Below are 10,530 nucleotides of genomic sequence, written 5' to 3'. Positions count from 1 at the left end.
ACAAATCTCTTTGAATTGTTGATTTCAAGATAAAATCCCAGTAGCAGGATAGGTGGGTCATACAGTATTTCTATTTACATCAACATGCTGTTTTCTGTAGTGGCTGCACCAATTTGCATTCCCACCAGCAGTGTATGAGGGTTCCCTTTTCTCCATATCCTCTTTGACATTTGTTATTTTTTGTCCTGTTGATTATTGCCATTCTAATGTAAGGTGATATCTCATTGTAGTTTTGATTTGCATTTCCCTGATGATTAATGCTGTTGAACATTTTTTCATGTGCTGTGGCCATCTGTATTCCCTCTTTGGAAAAATATCTATTTGTATCCTCTGCCTAATTTTTGGCCAGGTTGTTTGTTTTTTTGTTGTTGAGTTGTGGGAGTTCTCTATATATTTTGCAGATTAACCCCTAGTCAGATATATGGCTTGCAAATATTTTCCACCAGTTGGTGGGTTGTCTTTTCATTTTGTTCCTGGTTTCCTTTGCCTTGCAGAAGCTCTTTAGTCTGATAAAGTCCCATTTGTTTCTGTTTTCCTTAGTTTCTCTCCCTGAGTAAATGTGGTATTCAAAAGGATAGTTCTAAGACTGATGCCAAAGAGTGTGCTACCTATACTTTCTACTAGGGGTTTTATGGCTTCACGTCTCACCTTCAAGTCTTTAATCCATTTTGAGTTAATTATTGTGTATGGTGCAAGATAATGGTCTACTTTTATTCTTTTGCATGTGGCTGTCCAGTTTTCCCAACACCATCTATTGAAGAGACTTTTCTTTCTTTCTTCATTGAATGTTCTCAGCTCTGTTGTTGAAGATTAGCTGTCCATACATGTGTGGTTTTATTTCTAGGCTTTCAGTTCTGTTCCATTTATCCATGTGTCTGTTTTTGTGCTAATACTATGCTGTTTTGATTACTATAGCTTTGTAGTATATTTTGAAGTAAAGCTTTGTGATGCCTCCTACTTTGTTCTTTTCTCTCAGGATTGCTTTAGCTGTTAGGGGTTTTTTTGTTGCTCCATAAGAATTTTGTGATTCTTTGTTCTATTTCTGTGAAGAATGTCATTGGAATTCTGATTGGAGTTGCACTGAATATGTAGATTGTTTTAGGTAGTGTGGACATTTTAACTTATATTTATTCTTCCAATCCATGAGCTTGGAATATCTTTCTATTTCTGTATGTCATTATTGATTTCTTTCAATAATGTCTTACAGTTTTCATTGTATAGGCTTTTCACCTCCTTGGTTAAATTTAATCCTAGGTATTTGTTCTTTTTGTTGTGATTGTAAATGGGATTGTATTCTTGACTTCTCTTTCAGTTAGTTCATTATTAGAGTACAGAAATGTAACTGATATTTGAAAGTTGATTTTCTACCCTGAAACTTTGCTATAGTTGTTAATTATTATCAATGGTTTTGTGATGGATTCCTTAGGGTATTCTATGTATAAAATCATGTCTTCTGCAAACAGTGAGAGTCTCAATTCTTCATTACCAATTTGGATACCTTTTTTTTTTTCATGCCTAATTGCTCGAGTCAATTATGTTAAATACGTTAATTGACACTGGTGAGAGTGACACCCTTGTCTTGTTCCTGTTATCAGAGGTATGACTTTCAGCTTTTCACCATTGAGTATGATGTTGGCTGTGGGTTTGTCATGCATGGCAATTATTATGCTGAAGAAAAGGACATCTAGGTAGAGGAAGCACGGAGAACAACAAACAAGATAAACCCAAAGAGGTCCACACCAAGACACATTATAATTAAAATGTGAAGAATTACAGATAAAGAGAGAATCCTAAAAGCCACAAGAGAAAGGCAACAAGTGACATACAAAAGAAACACCATGAGGCTATCAGCTGACTTCTCAGCAGAAACCTTACAGGCTAGAAGGGAGTGGCATGATATAATTAAAGTGCTGAAAGGAAAAACCTACAGCCAAGAATACTCCACCCAGCAAGGTTATCATTCAGAATGTAAGGAGAGATAAAGAGTTTCCCAGACAAGCAAAAGCTAAAGGAGTTTATCACCAAGAAACCAGCCTTGCAAGAAATGCTAAAGGGACTTATTTGAGTGGAAAAGAGAAGACTGCAAACAGCACTAAGAAAATTATCCCCCAAAAAACCCAACCCCAAAACAATAAAACCACTGGTAAAGGCAAATATACAGTAAACGTAGCAGATCTACCGCCTATGAAGCTAATGTGAAGGTCAAAAGACAAAAGTACTAAAATTATCTATTTCCATGATAAGAGGTTAATGTATACACACACACAAAAGAGAGGTTAGATAAGATATCAAAAACATAAAATGTGGGAGGAGGGGAGTAAAAGAGTAGAGCTTTTAGAAAGAGGTCAAACTAAAGAGACCATCAACTTAAAGACAGATTGCTGCATACGTAGGTTATTATGTATGAACCTCATGGTAATCACTAACCAGAAACCTATAATAAATACACAAAAAATTAAGAGAAAGGAACCAAAACATAATACTAAAGAATGCCATCAAACCACAAGGGAAGAGAGCAAGAGAAGAAGAAAGGAATAGAGAAGAACTACTAAAGTACCCAGAAAAAAGGTAACAAAATGACGATAAGTACATTCTTATCAATAGCTACTTTAAATGTCAATGGACTAAGTGCTCCAATCAAAAGGCATAGGGTGGCTGATTGGATAAAATACAAGACCCTGATATATGCCACAAACAAGAGACACACTTCGGACCTAAAGACACTCACAAACTGAAAGTGAGGGGATGGAAAAAGATACTCCATGCGAATGGCAACGAAAAGAAAGCTGGGGTAGCAATACCTTATCAGACAAAATAGGCTTTAAAACAAAAAGTGTAACAGGAGACAAAGAAGGACACTACGTAATGATAAAGGGAACAATGCAACAAGAGGACGTAACACCTGTAAATATCTACACACCCAACAGAGGAGCACCTAACTGTGTAAAGCAATTATCAACAGACATGAAGGAGAAATAGACAGCAACGCAATGATGGTAGGGGACTTTAACACTCCACTGACACCAATGGATAGATCATCCAAACAGAAGATCAGTAAGGAAACATTGGCCTCAAGTGACACATTAGGTCAGTTGGACTTAGTAGATGTATACAGAACATTCCATCCTAAAACCTCAGGATACACATTCTTTTCAAACGCACATGGAACATTTGCCAGGATAGGTCACATATTAGGCCACAAAACAAGTCTCAATAAATTTAAGAAGATTGAAATAATGCCAGGCATCTTTTCTGACCACAATGGTATGAAACTGGAAATCAACTAGAGGAAGAAAATCAGAAAAGCCACAAATATGTGGAGATTAAACAAAATGCTACTGAACAACAATTGGGTCAATGAAGAGATCAAAGGAGAAATCAAAAAATACCTGGAGGCAAGTGAAAATGAAAATACAACATGCCAAAATCTATGGGATACGGCAAAAGCAGTTCTAAGAGGGAAGTTTACAGCAATACAGGCCTACCTCAACAAACAAGAAAAACCTCAAATAAACACTCTAACAGTGCACCTAAAGGAACTGGAAAAAGAAGAACAAACAAAGCCCAAAATCAGTAGAAGGAAGGAAATAATAAAAATCAGAGCAGACATAAATGAAATAGAGTCTAAAAAAAAAGAAAAAAGAAAAAATCAATGAAACTAAGCTGGTTCTTTGAAAAGATAAACAAAACTTGAAAAACCTTAGGTGGACTCACCAAGAAAAAAAGAGAGAAGTCTCAAATAAATCAAATCAGAAATGAAAGAGGAGAAATTAAAACGGACACCTCAGAAACACAAAATATTATAAGAGAAAGCCATACACCAACAATGGGATAACCGAGAAGAAACGGATAAATTCTTAGAATCATACAACCTTCCACAACGCAATCAAGAAGAAATAGAGAATCTGAATTGACCGCTCACCAGTAGGGATTTTGAAACAGTAAGCAAAAACCTCCCAAAAAATAAACCTCCAGGACCAGACATTCAAAGAAGACTTAATACCTATCCTTCTCAAACTCTTCCAAAAAATCGAAGAGGAGGGAAACCTTCCTAACTCATTCTACAAAGGCAACATCACCCTGATACCAAAACCAGACAAGGACAACACAAAAAAGAAAATTACAGGCCAATATCACTGATGAACGTCAATGCAAAAGTCCTCAACAAAATACTAGCAAATCGAATAGAACAAGACAATAAAAAGATCACACATCATGATCAAGTGGGGTTTATTCCAGGGATGCAGGGATGGTTCAACATCCACAAATCAATCAATGTGATACACCACATCAACAAAATGAAGAATAAAAATCACACGATCATCTCAATAGATGCAGAGAAAGCGTTTTACAAGACAGAGCATCCTCTTATGATAAAAACTCTGAACAAAATGGGTATAGAAGGAAAGTACCTCAACATAACAAAGGCCATATATCAAAAACCCATGGCTAATATCATTCTCAGTGGAGAAAAACTGAAAGCCATCCCTCTAAGAGCAGAAACCAGACAAGGATGCCCACTTTCACCACTCTTATTTAACATAGTGTTGGAAGTCCCAGCCAGAACAATCAGGCAAGAAAGAGAAATAAAAGGGATCCAAATTGGAAAGGAAGAAGTGAAACTGTCACTCTTTTCAGGCGACATGATTTTCTACAGAAAACCCCTAAAGACTCCACGAAAAAACTCTTACAAATAATAAATGAATACAGCAGAGTTGCAGCATTACAAAATCAACATAAAAAAATCAGCTGTGTTTCTACACACCAACAATGAAGCAGCAGAAAGAGAAATTAAGAATACGCTCTCGTTTACCATTGCAACAAAAAGAATAAAATACCTAGGAATGAATTTAAGCAAAGAAGTGAAAGACCTGTACATTGCAAACTATAAAACATTGCTGACAGGAATTGAAGAAGACACAGAGAAATGGAAAGATATTCTGTGCTCTTGGATTGGAAGAATTAACATAGTTAAAATGTCCATACTTCCTAAAGCAGTCTACAGATTCAATGCAACCCCTATCAAAATTCCAACGACATTTTTCATAGAAATAGAACAAAGGATCCTAACATTTATATGGGACAATTAAAAGACCCCAAATAGCCAAAGGAATCTTGAGAAAAAAGAACACAGCTGGAGGTATCACACTCCCTGATCTCAAAATAGACTACAAAGCAATAGCAATCAAAACAGCATGGTACTGACACAAAAACGGACACACAGATCAATGGAACAGAACTGAGAGCCCAGAAATCACCCCACACATTTATGGAAAGCTAATTTTCGACGAGGGAGCCAAGAACATACAATGGAGAAAGGAAGGTCTCTTCAATAAACGGTGTTGGGAAAACTGGACAGCCACATGCAAAAGAACGAAGGTAGACCATTATCTTGCACCATACACAAAAATTAACTCAAAATGGACTAAAGACTTGAATGTAAGACCTGAAACCATGAAACTTCTGGAAGAAAACTGCCATAGGCAGTACGCTCTTTGACATTGGTCTTAGCAGCATATTTTCAAGTACCATGTCTGACCGGGCAAAGGAAACAATAGAAAAAATAAACAAATGGGACTACATCAAACTAAAAAGCTTCTGCACAGCAAAGGAAACTGTCAACAAAACGAAAAGACAGACTAACAATTGGGAGAAGATACTTGCAAACTATATATCTGATAAGGGGTTAGTATCCAAAATATATAAAGAACTCGTCCACCTCAAGAACCAATAAAACCAACAACCCAATTAAAAAAATGGGCAAAGGATCTGAACAGGCATTTCTCCAAAGAAGATGTACAGACGGCCAACAGGCACATGAAAAGATGCTCAACATCACTAATTATCAGGGAAATGCAAATCAAAACTACAATGAGATATCACCTCATGCCCGTCAGAATGGCTGTAATTAGCAACAGAGGAAATAACAAGTGTTGCAGAGGATGTGGAGAAAAGGGAACGCTCCTACAGTGCTGGTAGGAGTGCAGCCACTATAGAAAGCAGTATGGAGATTCCTCAAAAAATTAAGGATAGAACCACCACAGGATCCAGCTATTCCACTGCTGGGTATTTATCCAAAGAACATGAAAACACGAATGTGTAAAGATATATGTGCCGCTATGTTCATTGCAGCATTATTCACAATAGCCAAGCCTTGGAAGCAACCTAGGTGCCCATCACGGGGCGAATGGATAAAGATATGGTGTATACACACGATGGACTATTACCCAGCCATAAAAACGATGAGATCTTGCCATTTGTGACAACATGGAGGGACCTTGAGGGTGTTATGCTCAGGGAAATAAGTCAGAGGGTGAAAGTCAAATACCGTATGCTCTTGCTCATAAATAGAAGATTAAAACAACAACACACAAACACTTAGAGACAGAGATTGGATTGGTGGTTCCCAGAGGGGAAGCGGGGAGGGAGGAGGGTGGAAGGGGTGATTAGGCACATGTGTGTGGACTGTAATTAGTCTTTGGGTGGAAAACATGTTGTAATCTACACAGAAATTGAAATATAATGATATATACTTGAAATGTATGTAATGTGATAAACTAATGTTACCACGATTAAAGAAATAAATAAATAAATACAAGAATCTTGGATTTTTTAAATTAAGATTATGATAGTTTACTACCTTGTTAAATTTCAGTTGTACATTATTGTTAGTCATGTTGTAGGTGGACCGCTTCACACTTTGTGCCCACCCCACCACCTCCCCTTTCCCCTGGTAACCACTTATCTGTTCTCTTTGTCTACATGATTAACCTCCACCTATCAGTGGAGTCATACAGAGATTGTCTTTCTCTGTCTGGCTTACCTTCAATGTTGTTGTGAATGGGACAATTTTATCTTCTCATGGCTGAGTAGTATTCCATTGTGTATTTATACCATATCCTCTTTATCTAATGATCAGTTGATGGGCACTTACCTTGCTTCCATGTCTTGGCTATTGTAAATAATGCTGCAATGAGCATAGGGGTGCATGGGACTTTTGGAGTTGCTGACTTCAATCTCTTTGGGTTGGCTTGGTAGAATGACATTTCTATTTTTAATTTTTTAAGAAATCTCCATACTGTTTTCCATAGCGGCTGCACCAGTTTGCATTCCCACCAACAGTGTATGAGGGTTCCCTTTTCTCCGCAACCTCTCCAACATTTGTCACTTTTTGTCTTAGTAATTTTTTCTATTCTAATGGGTGTAAAGTGATATCTTAGTGTAGTTTTGATTTGCATTTCCCTGATGATCAGTGATGGTGAGCATCTTTTCATGTGTATATTGGCCATCTATATATCTTCTTTGGAGAAATGTCTATTCATGTCCCCTGTCCATTTTTTGATCGGGTTGTTTGATTTTTTGTTGTTGAGTTGTGTGAGTTCTTTATATATTATGGAGGTTAGCCCTTTGACAGATATATGACTTGCAAATACTTTTTTCCCAATTAGTGGGTTGCTTTTTTGTTTCAATCCTGTTTTCCTTTGCTTTGAAGAAGCTCCTTAGTCTGATGAAGTCCCATTTGTTTATTCTTTCTGTTGTTTCCCTTGTCTGAGAAGACACGGTGTCTGAAAAGATCCTTTTGATACTGACGTCAAAGAGTGTACTGCCTATATTTTCTTCTAGAAGCCTTATGGTTTCAGATCTTACCTTTAGGTCTTTGATCCATTTCAAGTTTATTTTTGTGAATGGTGAAAAAGAATGGTCAATTTTCATTCTTTTACACGTGGCTATCCAGTTTTCCCAGCACCATTTGTTGAAGAGACTTTCTTTTCTCCATTGTATGCCCTCAGCTCCTTTGTTGAAGATTAGCTGTCCATAGATGTGTGGTTTTATTTCTGGGCTTTCAATTCTGTTCCATTGATCTGTGCACCTGTTTTTGTACCAGTACCATGCTGTTTTGATTACTGTACCTTTGTAGTATGGTTTGAAGTCAGGGATTATGATGCCTCTAGCTTTGTTCTTTTTCTCAGGATTGCTTTAACAATTCAGAGTCTTTTGTTGCCCCATTTGAATTTTAGGATTCTTCGTTCTATTTCTGTAAAGAATGTCATTGGAAGTCTGATTGGGATAGCGTTGAATCTGTAGATTGCTTTAGGTAGTATGGACATTTTAACTATGTTTATTCTTCCAATCCATGTGCATGGAATGCCTTTGCATCTCTTTATGTCATCAGCAATTTCTTTCAGTAAAGTCTTGTAGTTTTTGTTGTATAGATCTTTCACTTCCTTGGTTAAATTTACCCCAAGGTATTTTATTCTTTTTTGCTGCAACTGTGAATGGGATTGTGTTCTTGAGCTCTCTTTCCATTAGTGCGTTGTTAGAGTATAGAAATGATACTGATTTTTGTATGTTCATTTTATACCCTGCAACTTTGCTGTAGCTGTTGATTATTTCTAATAGTTTTCCAATGGATTCTTTGGGGTCTTCTACATATAAGATCATGTCATCTGCAAACAGTGAGAGCTTCACTTCTTCATTGCCTCTTTGGATTCCTTTTATTTCTTTTTCCTGACTAATTGCTCTGGCCAAAACCTCCAGTACTATGTTGAATAAGAGTGGTGAGAGTGGGCACCCTTGCCTTGTTCCTGTTCTCAGAGGGATGGCTTTCAGTTTTTGCCCATTGAGTATGATGTTGGCTGTGGGTTTGTCATATATGGCCTTTATTATGTTGAGGTCCTTTCCTTCCATACCCATTTTATTGAGAGCTTTTATCATAAATGGATGCTGGATCTTGTCGAATGCTTTCTCTGCGTCTATTGAGATGATCATGTGGTTCTTATTTCTCATTTTGTTAATGTAGTGTATCACGTTGATTGACTTGCAGATGTTGAACCATCCCTGTGTCCCTGGTATGATCTTTTTAATGTATTGCTGTGTGTGGTTTGCCAAAATTTTGTTGAGGATTTTTGCATTTATGTTCATAAGTGATATTGGCCTGTAGTTTTCCTTCTTTGCGTTGTCCTTGTCAGGTTTGGGGATCAGGGTGATGTTGGCTTCATAGAATGTGTTAGGGAGTGCTCCATCTTCCTGAATTTCCTGGAATAGTTTGAGAAGGATAGGTATTAAATCTTCTTTGAATGTTTGGTAGAATTCTCCAGAGAAGCCGTCTGATCCTGGACTTTTATTTTTGGCAAGATTTTTTATTACTGTTTCAATTTCTTTACTTGTGTTTGGTCTATTCAAATTCTCTATTTCTTCCTGCTTCAGTTTTGGGAGGTTGTAAGAATCTAAGAGTTTATCTATTTCTTGTAGGTTGTCCACTTTTTGGCATATAGTTTTTCATAGTATTCTCTTATGATCTTTTGTATTTCTGTGGTATCCATTGTGATTTCTCCTCTGTCATTTCTAATTTTATTTGTTTGAGTCTTCTCTCTTTTTCCTTAGTGAGCCTGGCTAAGGGTTTGTCAATTTTGTTTATTTTCTCAAGGAACCAACTCTTTGTTTCATTGATCCTTTCTACTGTCCTTTTTGTTTCAATTTCATTTATTTCTGTTCTAGTTTTTATTATTTACCTCCTTCTCCTGACTTTGGGCCTTGTTTGTTCTTCTTTTTCTAATTATGTTAGGTGTCATTTGAGATTGCCTATCTGAGATTTTTCTTGTTTATTGAGGTGAGCCTGTATTGCAATGGATTTCCCCCTTAGGATCACTTTTGCTGTGTCCCAAATGAGTTGGTATGGCGTGTTTTCATTTTCATTTGTCTCCAGATAACATTTGACTTCTTCTTTTATTTCTTCAATCATCCACTGTTTGTTCAGTAGCATGTTGTTTAGTCTCTACATTTTTGCCCCTTTCCCAGCTTTATTCTTGTGTTGATTTCTAGTTTCACAGCATTATGGTCAGAAAAGATGCTTGATGTTATTTCAACCCTCTTGAATTTGTTGAGGCTTGCTTTGTTTCCCAAGATATGGTCTATGCTTGAGAATGTTCCATGTGCATTTGAGAAGAATGTGTAACCTGCTGTTTTCGGATGGAGTGTTCTATATATATCTATTAAGTCCATCTGGTCTAGTTTTTCATTTAATTCTATAATTTCTTTGTTGACTTTCTGTCTGGATGATCTGTCCATTGGTGTTAGTGGGGTGTTGAGGTCACCTACTATTATTGTATTGTTGTTGATATCTCCTTTTAGTTTTGTTAATAGCTGCTTTGCATACTTTGGTACTCCTGTGTTGGGTGCATAAATATTTATAAGTGTTATGTCTTCTTGGTGGAGTGTCCCTTTTATCATTGTAAACTGCCCCTCTTTGTCTCTTTTTACCTGTTTTGCTTTGAAGTCTACTTTGTCTGATACAAGTATGGTGACACCTGCTTTCTTATGTTCATTATTAGCTTGGAGTATTGTCTTCCATCCCTTCACCCTGAGTCTCTGTTTGTCTTTGGGGCTGAGGTGTGTTTCCTGGAGGCAGCATATTCTTGGGTCTTGTTCTTTAATCCATCCTGCTACTCTGTGTCTTTTGATTGGAGAGTTCAATCCATTTACATTTAGAGTGATTATTGAAATGTGGAGACCTAATGCTGCCAGTCTATC

This window comes from Equus asinus, chromosome 7 (assembly GCF_041296235.1).
Source record: "Equus asinus isolate D_3611 breed Donkey chromosome 7, EquAss-T2T_v2, whole genome shotgun sequence".
Classification (NCBI taxonomy): Eukaryota; Metazoa; Chordata; class Mammalia; order Perissodactyla; family Equidae; genus Equus; species Equus asinus.
The sequence above is the reverse complement of the archived record's forward strand: the minus strand, read 5'-3'. Positions refer to the sequence as shown.